This window comes from Odocoileus virginianus, chromosome 6 (assembly GCF_023699985.2).
Source record: "Odocoileus virginianus isolate 20LAN1187 ecotype Illinois chromosome 6, Ovbor_1.2, whole genome shotgun sequence".
Classification (NCBI taxonomy): domain Eukaryota; kingdom Metazoa; phylum Chordata; class Mammalia; order Artiodactyla; family Cervidae; genus Odocoileus; species Odocoileus virginianus.
The window spans coordinates 87,362,717-87,385,700 of record NC_069679.1 but is presented as its reverse complement, the minus strand read 5'-3'; the positions used below and the strand labels follow the sequence as shown (position 1 = coordinate 87,385,700).

Below are 22,984 nucleotides of genomic sequence, written 5' to 3'. Positions count from 1 at the left end.
ATTTTGGATTTTGAGCTGGATGTTGTGGATGATACATTTTAGATGCTCTGGATTCTATTATTCTTGAACACTGTTGATTGTTTTGTTTTCTTTCATCAGGGAGTTGTCCTGAACTAAGTCTGATTCCAAGCCCTGTCTTTCTTTTGTTGGGCAGCAGCTAAATCTTCTCAGTTCTCTTAACCTTGGATTGAAGCTTGCAGTCTTCCTCACACACATACAGCCACAGACTTGGGCACAGTTTTTAACACAGAAAGTGGGACTTCTCCTTCTCAGATTCTCCTTTTCTGGAATTTCACTCCTCACTTGATTACTGCTGCGGATGCCTCAGGCTGTCTTCCGGTTCCTTAAGCTGGTAACACCTGGAGGGTTTTCTATCCAAGTTCTAAGTGCCTTATGCAGCACTGACTAGTGAAGTTGGTGTGTACGTGAAAAGTGAAAGCGAAAGTCGCTCAGTCACGTCCAACTCTTTGCAACTCCATGGGTATAGTCCATGGGATTCTCCAAGCCAGAATACTGGAGTGGGTAGCCTTTTCCTTCTCCAGGGGATCTTTCCAACCCAGGGATCTAACCCAGGTCTTCCGCATTGCAGGCGGATTCTTTGCCAGCTGAGCCACATCTCAGCTTTCTCCAGTGGATCTTCCTGACCCAGAGATCGAACTGGCATCTCCTGCATTGCAGGCAGATTCTTTACCAACTGATCTATCATGGAAGTTGGTGTGTACTAGTCTTAAGAAACAAAAATCCCGTCTATTTCCTTTTCCTTCATGCACGTGTAGATAGTTTTTGCCACTTTTGTGACTCCTAATGCCTTTAGGTAGTATTTTCTTTTGTTTGTGTTTTAAATCTAAAGTTCAGTATTTGTTATTTGGAAGAGGATTATTCTATTAGATTCCCTTCTCCTCTTATTAGAAGCAAACTGTCCTCTTTCCCTAACTCTTTAAAGTTTTATCTCTGGCTCGAGGTTCTTAAACCCACCTTGGGTTGACCCCTACCAACCGATCGTGACTGCCCCACCCTGCCCCTAGTTAGTCTCAGCCTTCTGCTTCTCCTTGAGGGACTGTGGGCTGCAGTCTCGCCATTCCTACTGGCCTCATCCCAGGATGAGCTTTATCCTTTTATCCCCGACCTTCTGGCTCTAGGCCCTGCTCCTCCAAACTATCTTCAACATCTTTGCCCAAAACTTCCTAGGGTATCACAGTCCTAGTTTCTGCCTTGCTCAGACAGCTTCATCAGATCTTCATTGCCTATGATGGGGTCTCCTTGCTCACAGATGGTGGGATATTGGTAGTTCTGGAAGCCAGCTGCCTTTACATTCATCTTCACAATCCTCTCTTCATAGTTCATAGCTTAGGTAAAGGAGGTAGAAGGTAGAGGTGAAGGTCAAGGAGGCAGAGTGAATAGAAACACGTCGCTTCAACTTCACTCCAGGACTTTACTCTCAGCATGTAGCACAGCTTCAGAATTTCAGGGAAGTGAAAAACCTGGTTTTCCTTCAGATGAACTGGCCTCCTCTGGCTCAGCACCTGAGCGTCACGGGCATTTGCAGTTGGCTGCAGCCTACCTGTCTGACCTCGTTCTTTCCCGCGCCTCTGACTTCACAGTTGCCTCCGGCTTGGTCCCCCTTCCCTTTGAGCAGGTTCCACGCTTGTTCGCCTGCCTGGGGATGAGTGCTTGTGAGGAAGAACTCATTCTTTGAGGCCTGATTCCCGTTCCTCTTCTTACGTGACGTCTTCCCTGATTGTCAGTGGTTAAAACTCGTCTTGCCCCGTGTGGGGCTCTTTTGTTCCTGAGTTATCTAGCCAAGTTTCACTACAAGTAACAGAGACCCCTTTAAACAAACTTCATTGTTCTTGGAGTGGGGGGGAACGTATTTTAAGGAAGCTTCGGTGCGTAACTTGCTGTTTCCTATTCTCTGAATCCTGGTTCTATATTCCCAAGAGAGATAAACTGGCATGTGTAGCTTGGGTTAGGTACGTACCCTTCCTCCAGTTGGCCCAGGCTCGAAGAGCACGGTGGTGTGTAATACACATGGCAGCCTGGAGGGGATCGTCCCCGTGATCGGAGGGCTCATCAAGGAGAAAAACCTGACCCTGACGTGCAGCGGTGCACGCGCGCTCTGCTGGGCAGTTCCTGGGCAGGTTTGCATGGAGCGGAGGGGAGATGGCCCAGGGCAGGGGTCCTTCTGGGGACTCCAGCTGGAGGGCTGGGGTAGGTCCGCGGAAGAGAAGGAGGACGTGGAAGTTCCAGGGGAGAGCATAATGGGAGACAGGGTTTGCTGTGTCTAGGTGACGTCACCCAGCTGTGTGCTGGGGAGTGTCTGGGTGCCTGAGCTCCAAAGGGCGCCGACGGCTTAGGGTCTTACAACCACAAGACTCGGGCACAGGCTGGGTGTAGTTCTGTGGGTATGCAAAGCAGGTTGTTTCTAAATGACTGAAAATCTGCTTGTCTGGGCTATTTTTAAAATAATTGGATATGTACAAATTTGAGTCTGGCATCAGCAGGCTTTCTAGCTAACAGGTCTCAGAGTTCAGTGAAGAAATAAACAACCTATGGGCCAATACACATGGGTCATCTTCTGCTCATCTGTGGAACACCTGGAAGCACCTCTGTTGATCTTAGTAACGGCAAGGGCCGTGGAAAGGAGATGACAGTTTCCAGGGAAGCCAGGGCTTCTACAATCGCTCTTTCAGCCCTCGTCATGACCAACTAAGCGTGCGAGATGTTGGTGTGTGTACCATCTCCTGGAAGCTCCGTGGCATATTTATCTATGAATTAGCTAGAGAACCCTAAACCTTTATACGTGGAGAATACAGAGCAGGGTTTGTTGAACAAATGAATGGGTGAATGAATGCTTTTTTCCTCTCTGAAATGCCCTGCATCTGTCTAAAATCTGCTCATGCAGGGTCATCTTCCTGGTGATGCTTTTGCTGGTTGGCCTTCATTTTGTTTTTTCTGGGCTCCTCTATTCCACTGCATTGACATAGTGGTTACATCTGTACTCCTACTGAAATTGTAAACTTCTGGAAGCCTTGGGATATGGCATCCATCTCTTTAACCTTCTACAGGGCTGGAGTCGTGCCCTGCCCAGGGAGTGTAGCATGCTCGCCTGTTTGGTTGGGCATGTGCTAGGTGAGGCCCCGGTCCTCACGTGGGTGGGGGGAGCTCCCCTGACGGCTCACCTGGAGAGTCGGGACGGCAGCTGTGCTTCAGGAAAGGCTGGGTGGGCAAGAAGATGACCAAAGGTGACCGATCCCAGAGAGGCAGCTCAGACGGGGGGCAAGGGGTAAAGTCAGTGCTGGGGAGAGTGTGGGAGAAGGCAGGTGAGGTGCGTGGACAGGTCAGGGTGAGCAGTTCGGGACTGATCCTGTGAACGGGGACCCTGGGCCGGGATGTGTGCTTTGCTGGGCACACACTGCTAGGCTGACCCAGTGTCTGTCCCAGAGCTCGGAACGCGCTGGATGGCCGTCGAGTACCGTTGCGTTTTCTTGACTCCTGTTGTTGTGTTGTTCAGTCGCTAAGTCACGTCCAACACTTTTTGACCCCCATGGACTATAGCCCACGAGGCTCCCCCATCCATGGGATTTCCCAGGCAAGAGCACTGGAGTGGGTTGCTGTTTCCTTCTCCAGGGGTTCTTCCCGACCCAGGGATCGAACCCATGTCTCCTGCATTGGCAGGCGGATCCTTTACTACTGAGCCACCAGATTCCTAAGTGCCACCTTAATTACAGAAGTCAGAACTTCTATGACAGCAGAAAGACAAGTTACTGCATGTAGAATACTAAGTGTGTGTTCATCCTGTAATTTCATTTACTTTATTTACTGCTGCACCTTAGAGGAGCAGAAGCTTCCATTTCCATCTGGCCTGTGTGCGGATATAAAAGATTAAAGCATCGGAGAGAGGAGAAACTTTAGCCAGATCCCATTTTTCTAAAGCTCAAAGTCCCTGAAGTATTTATCTGCGCAGATAGCCATCTCTGTACGTTCAGTATCTGCACACAAATAAAAAGCCCTGTGCGTAGGTGCTTCACCAGCAGTGATGCTCTCTGCTTCCCTGATAGGCACGACTTGTGGGGGAAATAACTACTCTTCTGTGATAATTTGGGTGCTTAATCTGGACAGTTTGAAAGCTGGGTGTTATTTTTTGTCTCTGCCCACACCTGATGGCATTTTGAAGTCCCTGCAGCCATTTCGAGTGGTGTGGCTTTTGACCGATGCCCTGGCAGAGGGAAGGGGCACGCGTGCTCCTGAATCCCAGAGGCGACCACGCCGTCACAGTCATGGCTCCTTAAACAGTCCTTGGGCACGAAGGGCCGGAGGAGTGTTTCGGGGCGTCAGCATTCGTGACTGGTCCTTCTAAAAGCCAAGCCTTTAACTCTTCGTTACGTGTGTTATTTTAAGTTACGCATCTTTGAATACCTGCTGGCTGGCGGGTTTCCACCAAAATGGTCTTCCCTGTATTTGAAACACTCGTGAAAAGTAACGCTTCATGCCTTCCTCAGGGACAGTGTATGCCATATGTCAACAGCGGTGACCTTATTCTTAGTGCCCTAAGTCTTGGGAAGAAATGATTTTCTGCCCTTGTCCAAAGCAGGTTTTCTGTCTAGAACTCGCCCTGCAGAATAATATGGAACACGCTCAGTTGCGAATGTTTTGCCATCTCTGTGCTGTTGAAATGACAAACAGATGACGATCAGTTTAAACTCTTGGACCCCCTCTTCTTTTAAGGAGAGTGCTACGGAGAGATGGAGGGGAGGCACTGAATCAAGTGAAGCTCGTAGAATGGCAGAACGCACAGATGGAGTGGGGACGATAAAATTCCTCGAAAGCACGAGCCAAATGTGTGATGAACTAAAATTAACTGTAGTGTGCTAGGCAGTGTGGGAGTGGAGAGTGACAACACGCTCTGCTCCCGACAACTTGTGCGACCTTGGCCGACTTCTCGGGGCCTCAGTTTCTGTAGTGAGGCCGGGTTCCAGCTGACGATGTCCTTTCTAAGGTCTAAGACGCTCGGCTCTAAGACCTTGTGATGAGGAACGTTCCTTGGCAATTTAATTGCACTTAATGGAGGTAATGTTGCTGTTGTCTTGGCATATGACTTACGCAGAGGTTCACCCCAGGAAGGAGGTGAGGAGAGGCCTGAGTTTACGACGGCAGACGCTGAGGTCTCAAGTCTGATTGATGCCGAGGGCCAAGGGCAAAACGCACTGACACTCGCCGGCTCGCTCTGACCTGCGGCAGAAAAGCCCCACGGGGGCAGCGCTGTTCCGGAGTCCTGGCCGCGCTGGTCTGCGCGCTGGCGGCGAGGCCTGCTCGCTTGGCTGTAGACAGCCTCTCCCGTCCCCATCCTCTGCTCTCACTCACCTCTTTCCGTTTCCCTAGCGCCTTCTCCTCCCTTCCGGCTTGCCTCCTTAGCATCTTGTTTCCCATTATCAGCATCTTCACCTGGTTTTCCAGCCGCGCTTTCACATGAGCCTCTGGCATCCTGGAAAAAAAAGATGGAGCTGTGTCCCCTTCCCTTCTAGTTCATCTGGAAATTCAATCAACTTTTCTGTTAGTGTCGGGAACGGTGTGTGTGTGTGTGTGTGTGTGTGTGTGTGTGTCAGAGAGAAAGAAAGAAAGGGAAAGAGACTGTTATGGCTGGTGTGACAGTACTTTACGATTTTGAGATCAAAACCAAACAAACTCAAAAACGGTAGCCCTGGAGACAGGGCTCAGTGCCGTGGAAGCTGCCTTTGGGAGGTCGGGCTTTAGGAAGCCGAGACTGCCTAGCATCTTGTACGTCACGCTTATCACTTTTGCCACGCGAGAGTCAGTCCCCAAGCCTCCTGGCAGGCCTTGCTACCCCGTCCTGAGGGGGTCAGGACATGCCACCCCCGAGCCTGCCGCTTCGGCCTGCTTATCAATCGAAGCTGAAGGCACCTGAGAAGCGGCGGCTTCAGGGAGGGCGCTCGGCCCTTCCCTTCTCCACTTACAAGCGGAGCCTGGGCTTCCTGTGAGAAGGGTGTCCCACTCTACCAGGAAGAGGGGAACGTTCTTATCGCTGGAGGAGGGGAGCTGAAACCGAGATGGGTCTGCACAGAGATGCCTTTTTACTAGAATAACCCTTCTCTCTCGTTTGTTTCCCCCATATACTTCCAAATCACTTTCCCCTTAACCCCTTTTTCCTTTACTATCTCACATCTCTATAGTTTTATCACTCTTTGTTAAAAGTGTATAAACCCCTGGGTCTAACTGATTCTTTGGGTGTCATTTCTTTCTGTGAAGTCACCTGTTCCATGTAAAAATATTAGCCTCAAGTACAATTTGTATGTTCGTTCTTCTGTTAATCAGTCCTTTATCAGTTTAATTCGCAGGTTCCAGGCACAGAACCGAAGAGGGTAGAGGAGACGCCTTTCCTCCTCTCGAGAGCGCACACAGCTGGTTAGGTGAGCAGTGCCCCTCCTCAGAACGTCTTCCTGCTCTGCTCTGGAGCGATGCAAACACAGTTGTTTGTTCTATGGACACTGTAGGCAGCTGGCTGAGAACAGGGGTTTGCTGTTTTCTGAAAGCAGCGTACTGCCCTTTTTTGCCTCTAGTGGATCTGCACTGTTGATATGAGGACCACAAACCTCATGAAGCCTGGGTTAACTTAGGGCTAGGACCTTTAGGCTTCTGGACTCCTGAGTGCATGTGATTTATAATGTGAATTATAATCCAGGCAGGTGTTCTGAGAGCCCTGTCCCCAAGAGTGATCAGAATGTGAGTTGAGGGGCTCTCTGGACGCTCAAGAATGCCTCCAGGCCTGCTGTGGCCAGGAGTGCACTTTGGGGATGGCGTGTGTGGGGCTCCCCTGATGACTCAGTAGTAAAAAATCCGCCTGCAGTGCAGAAGACATGGGTTTCGTCCCTGGGTCGGAAGATCCCCTGGAGGAGGAAATGGCAGCCCACTCCCGTACTCTTGTCTGGGGAGCTCCAGGGACAGAGGAGCCTGGCAGACTACAGTCCCTGGGGTCGCAGAGAGTCAGACACAGCTGAGCAACTGAACACACTTGTATTCGAGCAGAAGTATACTTTGGGAAAAATCAAAGTGGTGGAGAACTTGGTCATTCATTTCAATCTGTGACTTCAAAGTCACAGAATCTCCAAGCTCTGAAAAAATTCTGTCATTCTGGATGTGCCCATGACAAGTGGTCACATAGCTTCTGGGAATTTAGGAGGAGCTGCTCACGCCTTGGCCTTTGTGCTTGAAGATGTGACCTGGCGAGATGCATGGCCAGGCCAGAGGGCAGCAGGGGTCCCGGGCTTACGCTGGACACGCAGTCCTGTCTGCTCAGCTGAGGCTGCCTGCAAGCGTGTGCAGGACTCTCTCTGGTTCCATGGACATCGTGGGATTTTTTTTTTTTTCTGGGTCCTCCTCGTGGGTTTTGGAGCTGAAGTCGGTTCTCAAAGCAGATTCCAGATTTTGTTGGTGAGGAGAAGCACAGTGTGAAGAGTATGGGGAGCCAGGGGGCGTGGGTTCGAGCCCCGGTCCTGCTATCACGGCAGTGAGACTGTGCGTGAGTCACGTACCTCCCCTGATCCATCTCTGCCTGCTTGCCGAGGAATTCCCTTCCCACTTCCAGCTTTTCTGCACGCACCCCGTTGGCACGTGGGAGTGGGAGGCCCTCTCCTGGGGGATCTGCCTGCCAGTTTTGGTCTGCCTCATGTCTGTGGGGGTCCCAGGAGGGGGAAGGAGGAGGAATCCAGACTGACTGGTGAATGAAGGCTGAGGAACATGGGGAGGGCCTTTCCCCATGAAGCCTGTGCTCCTGAGACAAGATAAAAATACCTCCTACAATGTGCAACAACGGATCCTTTTGAAATCTCCCAAGTTTCTTCAGATGGAAAAATACCATTAGAAGTATGCAGGCAATCACTGAAGTTTTTGAGAGTGATGGTTGGCACTTTACAATTTCCACTAAAAATTAAACTCTGCATTTCGCAAATATTTAGGTGTTACACACTGGGATAGATGTAGCCGTGAACAGAACAGACAAAATCCTTGCCCTCCTGGGACTGACAGACTTAGTGGAGAGATGAGCTGTGAGCAGAGTAAACAATATGTGTCATTTGCAAATAGTTGTAAGTGCTGTGGAGAAGGACATGTCCTTTTTTTGTTTTTTAATGGGCTGTGCCACAGGGCTCGCGGGATCTTAGTTTCAGCGTGCAGGATCTTTCACTGTGGCTTGCAGACTCTCAGCTGTGGCGCGTGGAATCTTAGTTCCCCGACCAGGGATTGAACCTGTGCCCCCTGCAGGAGAAGCATGGGGTCCTTACCACTAAGACTGCCTGGGAATTCCCAGGAAGGACTTAGATATAAATATATATATTTTTTTAATTTTTTTTGGTGGTGGCTGTTGAGTTTTTATATACAAATATCAAGGGCTAAAAATATTTTTAAAGAATCAAGGATGGAGAATAACGTGAAGCCATTTATTCATGCAGAGTTTATTAAATAATTATCAGTTCTGTGTGTTTATGAAGAATGGATCCTTTTAAAATTTATTTAAGAATATAAAACATTTAAATTAGCTCTGGGATTTGCCTTTGAAGTGACATGTTAAAGTATGTAGATGTACTAGTTTTTCCAGTCAGTTCAGTTCATTCGCTTAGTTGTGTCCGACTCTTTGCGACCCCATGGACTGCAGCAGGCCAGGCTTCCCTGTCCATCCCCAACTCCCGGAGTTTACTCAAACTCATGTCCATCGAGTCGGTGATGCAATCCAACCATCTCATCCTCTGTCGTCCCCTTCTCCTCTCGCCTTCAATCTTTCCTAGCATCAGGGTCTTTTCAAATGAGTCAGCTCTTTGCATCAGGTGGCCAAAGTATTGGAGTTTCAGCTTCAGCATCAGTCCTTTAATGAACACACAGGACTGATCTCCTCTAGGATGGACTGGTTGGATCTCCTTGCAGTCCAAGGGACTCTGATGAGTCTTCTCCAACACCACAGTTTTTCCAATAGAAGGGAAAATTAAAAGAAAAATAAAATTATTATAAAGAAATAAACAATGTAAAGAAAAAAAGAGGCATCGAGGACATATACTTTTTTTAAAGGACGTATACTTTTAAAGGACCAGCTGATGAGCATTATTTGATTTTTGCCATGTGCAAAGCTTCTGACAAACAGTCCACTGGCATGTTCACGTCCAAGTCTGTGACTTTGGGCATCGGAGGCCCAGGCGTCTGCTCAGAGCACGTCCGCTTATGATCTGGCAACCTTGGGCGGGAACTTCACTGCCCATTGATGCCTCAGTTTCCTCCTGAGTGACGTGAGGAGACTAGAATGACCTTGACGTTCTCTGCTCTGGCCACATTCTTCTCTTTTTCTGAGTATGTCCTTCTCCCGCCTTCACATTCCATATCCATCAGACCAAACTCTCTCTGAGATGGTAGAGGATGAGACGGTGCGTGGGGAGCTGATTCTCTGGACGCCATGGGATTCCCTGGATGTGCTTTGACCTCTAAACAGGGTGTTCCAGACGCCCAAGGGGCTTCCCAGGAAACTGAGTGGTGAAGAATCCACCAGGCAATGCAGGGGATGCGCGTTCGATCCCTGGGTCCGGAAGATCCCCTGGAGGAGGAAATGGCAACCCACTCCAATGTTCTTGCCTGGAGAATCCCCATGAACAGAGGAGTCCCGTGGCGGGGACAGTGGCGCCTTCTCTGTGCGTGTGACGCTGTTCACCCACCTTCAGCGGGCGTGAGCCTTGCTGGCCGCTCTGTAGACGGAGCTCCTGTCATCTCTGGCCAGGCCGCTCCTGGGCCCAGCGGTTCCAGATGCCCAAAGGCACGTCACCTCTGAGGGAACGTGGAGATGTCGCTTCTGTTGCTGTATTGACTGGTCCATATTAGCACTGGGCGTCATGCACTCTGCCTCCTGAGGCCGAGACACCGCCCTGTGGCCTGGGCATGGAGCCTGGAATCTCGACGGTCTAATTTTGGCTCGGCTGTTACGTGCATACCTCATTTTATTGCGCTTCCAAGATTTCTTTTTTTTAACCAATTGAAGGCTTGTGGCGACCGTGCGACGAGCAAGCCTTATGGGGCCATTTCTCCAGCGCCGTCTGCCCACGTCGTGTCTCTGTCACAGTTGGTAATTCTCGCGGTAGTTCAAACTTGGTGTTATTATGTTTGTTACAATGGTCAGTGACCTCTAATCTCACAGTTGTGAAAGGGTTATGGCTTGCTCAAGGCTCCCAGGGATGGTTCGCGTTCTTTTTAGCAGTATGTAAGGTTTGTATGTTATTGTTTTAGACAATGCTATTGCCCACTAAACAGACTACTGTATAGCATAAACATAGCTTTATCAGCCCTGGGAAACCAAAAAATTCCTGTGATGCGCTTTATGGTGATACTTGCTTTATCTCAGTGGTCTGGAACTAAGCCCCAAATGCCTGTGAGGTGAGCCTGTGTTAGCTTCTGGGGCGTTGAGGCAGGTCACCGCAGATGCCTGGAAATCAGGCTGCTTACTGACCAGCTGAGGCTATAATAATCATTTCTACTTCACAGGCAGGTTATTGAGACTCCATTCTATAAATGCTTTTGAGAGCTATTTTTAAATGTCTGATTTCCATGCTTAAGTCACTACATACTAGCATATTCTTGTTGTTTGTTTTTTTTGTAAACGAGTGTGGAGTCCTGCCCCTGCTCCTGGTGGTTAATGACTGGAGCGCTGATGAACAGGTTGTGGCAAGCACCTGTTAATGTTACTCTCGGATTACCGTGGGTTAAGGAACAAACGAGGCATTGACCTTTCTTGGCTGTTTCTGAATGAGTCACATACCTCCCATTGTTTGTGTAGGTCAGCAGTGTGACCTGCATAAAGGTAGGGTTGATCTCTTTCAAAATAGAATTTGGGATTTCTCCTTATGATGAAGTTAAGGCAGGCTGATGTATGCCTTGCAAGCAAGCAGAAGGACCTTTTCAGCAAAGCACTTGCTCAACTGGGGAGGGGTTGTTGAACGTCAGTTTGGGGATGTGGTCAAATTCGCAGCTTTCTCACGTGTCTCCTGGCCTGCGGGGGCTCTAGGAAAGCTGTCTTCATCTGTCACTGACGTGTTGCGTGGGTGGGGCCACTCGATAGCTGCGTCTCACCTTACCGACTTGGAGTTCCGGATGAGCCCGGTGCTTGCTGGGATCGAGTATTTTCAGATCTTTGCTCTTGTCCTGTGAGACGGACTTCTGGGATCACTTGACCGACTGCTTAATCAGCTGCTGTCCACGCTGCATAAAGCGGATGGGTTCAGGGACAGTGTTTTGTTAGCTGTGTAATTTTAGGCAACTGACAGAGTATAGCAAGTGAGCAAATACCCCGTGCTTCCCTGGCGGCTCAGACGGTAAAGAATCCGCCTGTAATGTAGGAGACCCGAGTTCGATCCCTGGGCCGGGAAGATCCCCTGGAGGAGGGAATGGAAACACACTCCAGTGTTCTTGCCTGGAGAATTCCACGGACAGAGGAGCCTGGTGGGCTACAATCCATGGGGTCGCAAAAAGTTGGAAGTGATGGAGCGACCAACACGCACAGGCAGACACTGTGTTCATAGCCAGCACCAAGACTCCCTTGGGCATGCCACACCTCCAACCAAGTTCAGGCTGCAGAGAAAAGATGTGACCGTCACAACTTCACCAGGCAGAGACCATGCCGGGGATCGAGTCGTAGACCGGACGTCTCTTCTAGCCCTTGGTTGTACCCTCCTCTATGTGGTCTCTTTGCCTGGGACAGAGACCATTCTAGACCTCTAGGATTCGTGGAGGCCTGTCAGGGAACAGAGTGCTTCATGACAAAGTCATGTCTGGTTTAGAAGCTGCTGGGGTACATGTGGGTTAGGTCTAGGAGCTCTGGGAGGATTGGGGGATTGGGAAGTGGTGAGAACTGGTCTTGAGGGCCGTGGTTGCTGTGACAGGGAGGTTAGCCTGGTCATATCCTCAGCTGTCATCTTGTTTCTTGCTGTGGCCGTGCTGGGAGGTTAGCCTGGTGATATCCTGAGCCGTCATCCTGTTTGTTTATTGCTGTGGCCATGCTGGGTCTTCTTTGCTGCACTTGGGCTTTCTCCAGTTGCAGCAAGCGGGGGCCCCTCTCTAGTTGCGGTGCCCGGGCTTCTGGCTGCGGTGGCCTCTCCCATTGCTGAGTATGGACTCCAGAGCTCAGCTGCCCTGCAGCATGTGGGATCATCCTGGACTAGGGATCAAACCGCTGTCCTCTGCATTACAAGGCAGGTCCTTAACCACTGGACCATCAGGGCATCCCAAGGTGTCATCTTAAGAGTTTATACCGAGAAGAGGGTCTTGCCAAGCAACATGAAGCCACTCCTTGGAGATTTCCCCCAGACTTGGGGCTCCGATGGGGATAGAGATGGCAGGGGAAACAAGGGAGACTCATCGGTCGGTTGATGACGGGCCCGGGTCGTCGTGGACGCTCTGACCCCCTCTCACACAGAGCTGTGGCCCTCTGCCCTGCTCTGGCTCTCTCTGGTGCCCTTGGGAAAAGCTCCAGTTTCCATCCACTGGAGCACATTGCAGGGCAATCCATTGGGAATTATCGCCAGGGCAGATCCAGCAGGAATGCTATTGTTTTGTTCTCCCAGCATATCAATAGGTTGGTACAAAACTGCTCACTTCTGTCACACCCACTTCCCATTTCCAAATGTGTCAGCATCAGCACAGGCAGTATTTGGACCACCCCGTGGCGTGTTAGGCATCCTGCAAACATATGAGTTGGATTCTTGACACATGGTTTTGGAAGTGGGCTCACATAGCACCTTGGATTTCAGTCTTGCAGGGATTGGCATTCTCTGAATGCATGTGAGTGGATTAGTGATCACGTGATCCTTAGCTTGTATATTCCCTGGCTGAGTGACCCAGTTAGAGGCCTGGCCCAGGGACAGAATGAGCAAGGCGTGCTGGGCACTGTCAGGGAACCTCCCCGCTGGGGCTGGAGGCTCCTGCCATCCTGGCCAGGGGCACACGAGAAGGGAGAGAGCCCCTGCTGCTGGCCTGGCCCTGGGTCATCTCCCTTCCGGCTACGCGGGTAAATAGAAAGATGTAAAAACTCCAGTGGGCTCAGTGTTAGAGCTGGTTTCATGGTGCGACGTATGTCTTTTGGCAGGAGCCATTGTGCGTGGTCTTCTGATTTTTTTCATCCAATTGTTAACCAAACTTGAAACATTTACGGGTTAATAGGTCCAGGGAGGAATGAATCATTATTGCATCTGTGACCAAGCTGGGCTTCGGAGAGGCTGAGACCCAGGGAAAGTCGCCGGCTCGTCACTCACCAGGCTGCAGCAGGCTCCAGCCCCGGTCTCCGTCTGTCCTCTTGTAGCTCACATGGTGAAGTGGCTCCATCTATAAAACGTGTGGTTGCTATGAATTACTGTTGTTGGTAAGGAGAGTTGGAAACACTCTGGTTTCTAGATTACCTTTCAGATATTCAAATTCACGCACCAGTAGCATATGGCTAGGACTTATTTTTTCACTCAGATGTCTTCCAATGTGCTTCATTGAATTCCAGATCCACATCAGGCTTGAATTTTGAAAATGCCAACTGTATACTAACTGAATGTGAGAAATGAAGAAAACTTTCATAAATTAAAACAAAAATTGGTGATTTATTTTTCTGTGTTCAAATAAACGAGCTGTATGAATTTTTTCCCCCCATTTTGGTTTATTTGCATCTTTAAAAAATTTTTTTTTAGTTTTTATTTTTGTATTTGTATCTTGATAATATTGGAAGGAACAATGTTGCCTGTGTATCCTTCGCTAATTTTCTACAAGAGACTTCTACTATAGCATACATCAAAGGAAGAGGGACCACGTGCTCTTGCCCATCGCCTCTATAGGTCAGGCGCATGGACCTCACTTTGGGTGGAAGGAGAAGCCTTTGCTACCCTCAGATGGCTGTGTCCTCTCGGCCTGTCCAAAATTTTGGTCCAGCAATGACCTGATTCTGATTCCTTCCCATTTCGAAGAGTTTCAATTGTAGGTGCCGTTTATACTTTTGTTGTTTACCAGGTAGGAGATTCTCAAGCACTTTAATAAAGGAGGGATTTTATCACAGGCTAGTCATAGGGAAAATGAGTCCCATGTATGAGTTTTGCATAACTTTCATCAGCATTGGAGGCACTGTCGCTGGGAAGAACGCTGGCCTGTAAATGAGAAAACCGCCTAACGGAGAGAGCTCCAGGATGGGGCCCGGCGAGATGCGTAAGCTTTGCCTTGTCTGCTTGTGGAAACGACCCCCAGCCCCGCTGTCAAACCTATTAAAATGCACCACAGTCCACACGCAGCAGAATTTATATGTTAGACGTCTTCAAATCTCCCTTACTATTCACTGTCAGGTAGGACTTTATATCCTACTAAGAGAAAATGCTGCCTAACCTAATGGGATGCAGTCATTTCAGAGTTCACATGTAGAAAAATGTGCTTTTTTAGAACTGATGAAATATGATTCAGTTATGAGTTGAGTTGAAGTCGGGTTGTTGAGATAATGCTAAACTTTGTTGTGGTGGTGGTTTGGTTGCTCAGCCGGGTCCAACTCTGTTTGACCCCATAGACTGCAGCCCACCAGGCTCCTCTGTCCATGGGATTCTCCAGGCAACAACACTGGAGTGGTTTGCCATTTCCTTCTCCAGGGGATCTTCCCCACCTGGGGATCGAACCTCAGTCTCCTGCATTGCAGGTGGATTCTTTACCAACTCAGCCACCAGGGAAGCTTTCTTAAATTTTGTGGATTTTATTATAATTTATTTCTAACACATGAAGCTAAAACACCCATGGATCTATTACCCATCTTTGACAGGGCTTGGCATTTTGCCATTTTTGCTTCAAATATGTAAAAAGCAAGACATGAAAGGTATGGTTGTCGACCTTTGTGCCCCTGCCCGGCGCGGGACCCAGCTCTCCCTCGTGCCCCATGTGGCCGCCGTCTTGACTTTGGTGCTTATCATTTCCGTGCATGTTCGTAAACTTTTACGAAATATGTTTGTATCCATTTATCTGCTTAGTGTCTTTAAAACCAGAAGTACTGGTGGGTGCTTGTTCACCAGTATCCATTCCCGTTTTCTCGCTTTTAGCAGCAGAACCCCAGAGCGTTACCGGCCACTGCTGGGATGGCTACATGACCGGGTGCGGGCTGATGGATGAACATGGAAGGGTGAAGACATCCTCTGAACTTTGCCTTTACGATGGAGGAGCAAACCTTTTGAGTTCTCTTTCCTTCTGGCTTCTGATTAATTAGCCCATGCAAATGTAGGAAACACACCACAAGAGAGCCGAGTGATGAGACGGAAATTCTGGGTCCCTGCCTTCAGGGTGTCAGCTGACTACCCAATTACATCAGCTCTATACCCAGTTACATCCCACTCACTGCCTGTCCTGCCACCAGGCTGCCCACCGTCTCAGGCTGTTTTGTGGGAATTAAACACAAAAACATGTTTTTATTTAAGTATTATTTGATCGCTATTAAAACTGACCCCAAAATGTTCCAGTAGGAGTGGTTTCCATTCTGATTATGTACATTATTAATGACTTACTGTGTTAAAATTGTTCACTTAAGTAGGCATGATTAAGGTAAACCACTTGGATGTGATTCATCGCATCCCAGATTGAGAAAGGCAAATAAGATTTACAGCTTCCCCAATGGCTAGATGTCAGCGTCCGGTCCCGCAGTGGGCCTGAGCCGGTGGAGGGCACGTGAGCTGAGCTTGTCGTCGTTCACGGAGGAGATCCGTGCACGCTGAGAACAGCTGACTGCTCTGTTCTCAGCTGGAGACGTGTAAGGCAAAGGTCCGTATGATCGTTGGAGGAGGACAAGTTTCCGTTCCCAGGAGAATTTTCTTCCCGAACCCTGTCTCAGCGTCCAAGTGGACATCTTTTTTCTTCAGTTATTTCATTTGTCTGCACCAAGTCTTCGCTGCTGCGTGAGGGCTTGCTCTAGTTGCGGCGATTGGGGGTTGCTCTCTAATCGTGGCGCGCCAGCGTCTCCTTTTGGGGGCCTCTCTTATTGCAGAGCTCGGGCTCTAGGACCGGGACTTCAGTAGTGGCTGCAGGCAGGTTTAGTTGCCCCCAGGCACGTGGGATCTTCCCAGACCGCGGGTCGAACCCGGGTCCCCTGTATTGGCCGGGAGATTCTTAACCACTGGACCACCAGGGAAGTCCCCCAAGTGAGCATCTCGAGAGTGAGACCTTCCTGGTCAATTTCACTTCTCCAAGAGGTTGCCCCAGAACGCCCCACTTCCTGCGTGACAAACGGCAGAGCAGCTGCTCCAGGGAGGAGACCCACACTTGCTGGCTGGCACTGTTGCAGCTCCAGCCAGGGTGCCAGGCTGGGTGGGATCTTGCTTTCTGCATGGTGACTCAGGAGCTCTGCCCAGAGGGGCGAGGTCTGTATTAGAAGCCCAGGTGGTCCAGGGACCACCTCTAGTTCTTTCCTGTCCCACTTTGCAGCCCTGTTGCTGTCTGATCACTCACTAGCTTGTTGTGCCTGATCTCCCGGGTCAGCTTGGCTTCTGGCCTGAAAGGCAGGCCTGGTCTTCGGTTTCCCTCTCACAGGGCGCTTGGAAGAGACTGCAGCAAGGCACCTGGCCCCTGCTCTTGAATGAGGCTGGTACTGTCGGTTCCAGTCTGGATCTGTCTTGACCTTGGGCCTTCCTCCGCTCCTCCTTGTGTTAAGAGTCGGACTGTCACAGATGAACTTATCTGCCAGCCAGACTGGCAGACACAGAGAGCAGATTTGTGGATGCCCACGGGGAGAGAGGGTGGGTGAGGGAAGGAACGGGAGTTTGGGGTCAGCAGGTGCCAACTGTGGTCTACAGAGAAAAGCGAGGTCCTACTGTACCGGACAGGGACCTGTGTTCAGTATCCTGCGATTAAATCATAATGGGAGTGAATAAGGATATCACTGAATCCTCGACAGAGGATGAGATGGTTGGATGGCATCACTGACTCCATGGGCATGAGTTTGAGCAAGCTCCAGGAGTAGGTGATGGACAGGGAGGCCTGGCATGCTGCAGTCCATGGGGTTGCAGAGAGTCGGACACGACTGAGCGACTGAACTGAACTGATAACTGAATCCCTTTGCCATACAGCAGAAATTAATACATCAGCTATACTTGAATAAAATAATTTTTTTTTTTTAAAGGCAGCATCAAGAAAAAAAAGAACTGGGTTGTCAGATGAGTGATTCTCAGACTTCTGCAGTCTTTGTGTTGCTTTGATGCAGGAGATCGTGGGTGCCTCCCACCCCATCTGTGGTCTGTGCTGACTGCTTTAAAACGCACAGCAGAGGTTCCTGGCCTGAGTGAGTAGACGGTGAGCTCTGCTCTAGCTGAGACCCACGAGCTGAGATGAGCTCAGGAGTGCCCGTAAATTACATTCATGGTGGGAACAAACAAAGGCAAGCAACACCAAATGCCTTCCCTCCTGTGGAGGCTGGAATATCAGCTGTGCAGAGTCCGGCGCAAAGAGGAGAAAAAGGGACCCAGGCAGCAGGCCGCGTGCGCACTTCTGCTCTGGCTGAACCTAAGTGTTGTCGGGCAGATTTTTGAATTCTAAAAAAAAAAAAAGGAAAATTAGAAGTGAAAATTCCCTTAAAGCTCCAGGTCACCAGAAATTCAGTTCCAGGTAGAGTGTTTTTTGCATTCATTGCCGCTCTCTCCAAAAAAGTATTTAAGTTAAAAATTAAAATGAAACGTAAACTAAAATTTAAAATCTAGCTGGGTGTGCACTTGATGTTAAAAACCTTATAATGCCAAAGAGATGGCAAAAAAAAAAGCAAAGGACATGTAAAAGCATGTAAAAGCAGACAAAAATGTTTTAAATTATAGGCAAATTGCTCATTAGGTGACTGGCTTTAGGCTAATTGATCTACAGTCAAGGGCATCCAAAGGTGGACATTTTTGTGCTCAGGGACACTTTCTCGGGCCTGTTTTCATTTTATTTCAGACAGAAGTCTAATGAACTCTCTTATTTGGTTTCCCAGCTCCTGGCATGTTAGATGTGAATCAAAACGGGGGGGGTACGGTCTGAGCCAGGCCACTGTGTGTTCAGAGGCCAGCTGGTCCCCCGACGGTCAGGGAGGGAAGCGGAGGCCAGAGGCAGCGCGCAGGTAAACTCAGGGGTGAGAGCACTGCAGTGGCGGGCGGGGGCCGTCCTTCCCGCAGCCCTGTCCTCCCCTCGCGCCTCGTGACGCTCTGGCTTCTGAGGGCACCTCTGTCTTATAATGTGCATAGTGCCGGCCGAGTCATGGAGACCATTTATAGCAGGCTATGCACTCTGCCCCATTCATCGTCCTCTCACGCATCCACTCTAGAGACGTTTTCATTAAAAGGCAGCAAGTCATTGACTGTCCAGTGGCACATCCATCGGAAGGCACCCATTTCTCCTGCCCTCCAGGAGGCTGCTTCTCAGGATGCCTTCTGCTGTCTGACAGGCTCCCCAGGCCAGCCCAGAACGGATGCAGTGCCCTGGAAGAATTCACTCCCCGGAAGTGAGCTCACCTCCTGCACCCAGGTGTAGCCTGACCACAGCAGTTCATTCTCGATACGCAGGGTGGTGTGGGTAGGAGGTCGTGAACAGCCCGGATCACTGTGGAATCAACTTCTGATGATCTGGAGGCTTCTGGTCCAGGATGGCCGCCTTCTTTGAGGAAGTGTATTAGGATTTTCCAGAGAAACAGAACCAACAGTATGTGTGTGCGTTATCTTTTTTTTTTTTTTGTGGACCACTTTTAAAGTCTTTACTGAATTTGTTATAATATTGCCTCTGTTTTATGTTTTGGTTTTTTTGGCTGCCAGGCATGTGGGATCTTAGCTTCCTGATGAGGGAGCAAACCCATACCTCCTACAGTGAAAGGTGGTCTTTTAACCACTGGCCTGCCCGGGAAGCCCCTATATGTATCCTTATCTTAAGGAATTAGCTCCTGCAGGAAATGGGTTGCCTGAGAACCAGGAAAGTTGGTCTAAGTTCCAGTGTAACTGCAGGCGAGAAATAAAGTCCCAGTTTGAAAGCAGGCAGAAGGAGCGGATTCTCCCTCACATGACGTTTGTTCTTTTCCAGCCTCCGGTGCCTGGGGCGGGTCCCCATGGGACGGCATGGGTCCTCCCACGCTGGCCTGCTCCACTCGGTCCACCGAGATGAGTCTCGTCCAGAAACGTCCTCAGACACACCCAGCATCATGTTTAGCCAAGTCTTGGGGTACCCTGTGGCCCAGTCAATTAACCATCATAGGCGGCTATTAAAAAAGGCTGAAAAATGAACCATCACAAAATGCTGAAAGAAGCTAAGACATCAACCATCCCAGGAGGCTAGAACAACTCACCAATGTATTGCTGCTTCCTGCTGCTCCCAAACCCCATCTCTTCCAAAGCCCAAGGAGCCCCTGACCATCTTTCCCCTCCAAAGCCCCCTCTGAGGAGTGGCCAGGACTAAGGGTGGGACGTTTGGGAAGGAAGGGGGTCGGGGATGGGGCGGGTGGAGAGGGTGTGCTTTGGGGGCCGCTGCTGACCCATCATCCCCTTCCACCCATGGAGACATACGGGCGGGTGAGGGCTGAGGACCATTGCCTGACCTTAAACACTGGCCATAATTGATCCTACAGCAGTTCCTCTGGGACTTAGTATCTGTCCTCTGATAAGTATTGTTGCTATAGTTAAGTCTGTATTATCAATTCTGTAGATTATTGTTCCTAAGGCATTCTAAGTCCTTTACAACCCCTGCGTTTGTGAGCATACCTAGAGGCGGTGTGGCTCTTGGAAAGAGCACAGAATCAGTTAACAGAGGCAGAGTCGTGCCTCTGAATAATATGTGACTTCAGACCAGTCCCTGACTTGGGGGACTCAGAGCTCTGACATAGGAGATGAGCTTGCTGGTAATCGCCAAAGTAATTCGTAGTGGAATCTTGCCATAGTCAAGAGATGACTATATGAGGGTGCTTACGAAGGGTTCCCCTGGTGGCTCAGACAGGAAAGAATCCGCCTGCAAAGCAGGAGACCTGGGATTGATCCCTGGGTCGGGAAGATCCCCTGGAGAAGGGAACGGCTCCCCACGCTAATCTTGTCACAGTCCAATGAGATGACCTGTGTGAACGTGCTTCATGGTGTTGAACAGATACGGAGAAGGGTGAAGAAAACTTAAGGAACAAATGGTTTTATCGCTTTGACCCTGCTCCTTAAATCTCTAAGTACTGGTCGGGTCTTTGTAGAGATGTGAACGGACCTAGAGACTGTTACACAGAGTGAAGTGAATCAGAAAAACAAATACTGTGTATTAACGCTCATCTGTGGAATCTAGAAAATGGTATCAATGATCTTATTTGAAAAACAGAAATAGAGACACAGACGTAGAGAACGAACGTGTGGACCGCAAGGTGGGGGAGTGCGGGCTAAGATGAGTTGGGAGGATGGGGTTGACCTGTGACACCCTGTTGATGCTGTGTGTAAGACAGGTGGCTGATGAGGGCCTGCTGTGTAGCTCAGGGAACCCTGCTCAGGGCTCTCCGGTGACCTGGGTGGGAGGGAAGTCCAAAAAAGAGGAGATACATGTGTCTATCTAGTTGGTTCACTTTGCCGTACAGTAGACGCTAACACAACATTGTAAAGCAACTATAATCCAGTAAGAATTAAAAAAAAATAAGTAAAGAGTCTTCGCTACCTGCCCTGCTGATACTCAAAGACTAGGCTTTATGCGGGATCCTAACATCTTCTTGAGATTGCTTTAAAAAGTGGCAGAGCTCTTTGACTAGTAGGCATATCTGTTTTCTGTTTTGCCTTGTCTTACGGATGAGTTGATCATTATTATTATAGCATGTAGCCAAGAATGATTCCATTTAGGAAAATAATAGTGAAACTTTGCTGATCTTTTGTAGGATAATTTTGCCATAACCTCTGCAAATAAAGTGGTGGTTTCTTTAACGCATGCTGGTTCAGAGTCACGGATCTGTACTTTCAAAGCCTACGGTTGATTGTTTGGTGTGAAAACGGTATTCCAGTGAAGCACATAAACATGCAGATCTAAAGTATGGCCATTTTAATCTAGATTGACTGTTATTAACTAGCCCAAGGGATAGGTTGCAATGAAGATGTTATTTTTGTTGACTGTGATGAGTATCCCTGATATTTACAGTGGCCCGCTGGTTTGAAGGATGGGAAGATGGCCCAGCAAGACAGTTTCTACACATTTTGGCTTTTAGGGGTAATGAAAGAATTTGACTTTTTCTTCACCCATCCAAACATTTGATAAGGACAGAGATTTGAACTCGATGCAAATACAAGAATGTTCAGATTTCAGCAAAATCACGTTTCTTTCTGAATGATGGCAGATTTCCATGTGGTTAGTCACTCACTCATTCTGATACCTTCTTCCCTGGGTTTAGGGACAAAGAGCAACTGAGGACAGATGAAACCCTTGTTGGGGTTTATGCTTTGCCTAATTAAAACAGTTGCATTTACAGCCTGCTGAATCAGCTCTAGTCAGAGCTGTCCAGTCAGAGAACCACTCTCAGCTTGGATTCACTTTGGAAAGTTTGCAGAATCTTTCCTTGCCTTTCATAGAATCGCTCTGGCACATTTCTGCTAGCATCCTCATTGGAGTGTGTAGGTAACTGTTCTTAGGTGAGGTGGGATGGCTCACCTGTGTTTTGTGCTGTGCCACCCCCTTTTAAAAGAAAGAAACAAAGTTCTCCGTTTCTCCCAGGAGAAGTTAGAGAAAGGATCCATGCATGTTTGCACCACCTTAAACAGACTCCCAGCAGGCTAGGTTGGCACACAGCTCTCATTTCAGCCATCCGTTTGTTCAGGTGTACCCTATGTATTTAGTACATCATTTGATAATGCTAAAAAAAAAATATTAAAGCAGTGTGAGACTAAAGGAGAAAGAAGATGAATGTTAGCATTCCCCTGGGGTTCATGGGTGAAGGAATTAACACAGCGTGGCACTCTACCCTAGCTGTGTTTGTTTCCATGGCAACAGCTACGTACATGTTTCAGACTATCCACAGTGACACAGTTGCAGAAATAGTAGCTTGCAGGTTTCTGATATCACATCAGTGGACAGGCAGCACGCACTATATTAAGTAAGTGTAAAGGAATTTAAGATACAGCTCTGATTCAGATGTATATTAGCTCAGCTAAGCGATGTTTTGGGGATTTCGCCGTCCCCTTTCCTCACGACAGCAAAATCTGGGCAAAGTTGAAAGTTGCAAGATTCCAGTCAAACAATTGTCCTTGCTTGGGTGAGTGTCATCAAATGAAACCAATGTGAGTGAGTTCCAAAGGTAAGAAAATGGCCTTGGCAAATGACATATTTAAGAAGGATGTTGCCAGTGAAGCTGGTCTTTTGGAGGAGGGGTAGTGATGGGTAAATAATGAAAGCTTTGGTTGAAAATAGCTGAGTGTTAAAGCAAATCATTGTGCACCGGGATCCGACTGCTGTTGAGTTTACAGCAACTAAGGTGTTTGAATCATTGCAAAAATTGCTTTTTTGTAAAAGTGATCAGGTGAGGAGCAGAGAGGTTGACTGTGTATGCAGTTAAAGAGAGAGTGGGGCTCCTTTGTCTTTCTGAAAGCGTATGTAAATATCTCCCTTCTTGCCAGAATGACCCTGGTTTGTCTTTGACATTCGCTGCTACTTTTTGGTACCATTTTAGGTTCTGTGTGTTTCTATTATGTTGCCATATTGTAGCTTGATAAGACTTGAGTGTTGGTTAGAGAGCAACCAAGTAAAGATGATAGACTTTGTAAGTGTGTGACTTTGCAATCAAATTGTACAGTAATTTAGGAGGAGAAGTGTTCAAATGGGTATTTATTTACAGGCTAGACCTCTGCTTTTGAATAGCAGCCTAGGTATTAGGTTAATGGATTTTGATGTGCACATTATGATTGCGGGAGCTTTCAAGTACGTGGTAGTTCAATTTATACTGAGTTTTTCATGTCAAAATATTTTTATTTATGCCCATTATTCAGTGTAAGCCTGCATT

At 48.7% G+C, this 22,984-nt stretch overlaps 1 protein-coding gene across 8 annotated transcripts in view; it reads left to right on the top strand.

Moving 5' to 3' along the window:
- The window catches only part of FOXN3 (forkhead box N3), a 435,192-nt gene that overhangs the window by 86,806 nt on the left and 325,402 nt on the right, over positions 1 to 22,984 (top strand). Inside the window, exon 1 of one of the 8 annotated variants that reach the window (XM_070469774.1) lies at positions 6,402 to 6,425. The exons of the other annotated variants lie outside the window; for them this stretch is intronic. The gene's annotated coding sequence lies outside the window, so the exon portion shown is untranslated. Of the gene's footprint in view, positions 1 to 6,401; positions 6,426 to 22,984 lie in introns of those variants that run through there. 8 annotated transcript variants of the gene reach the window in all.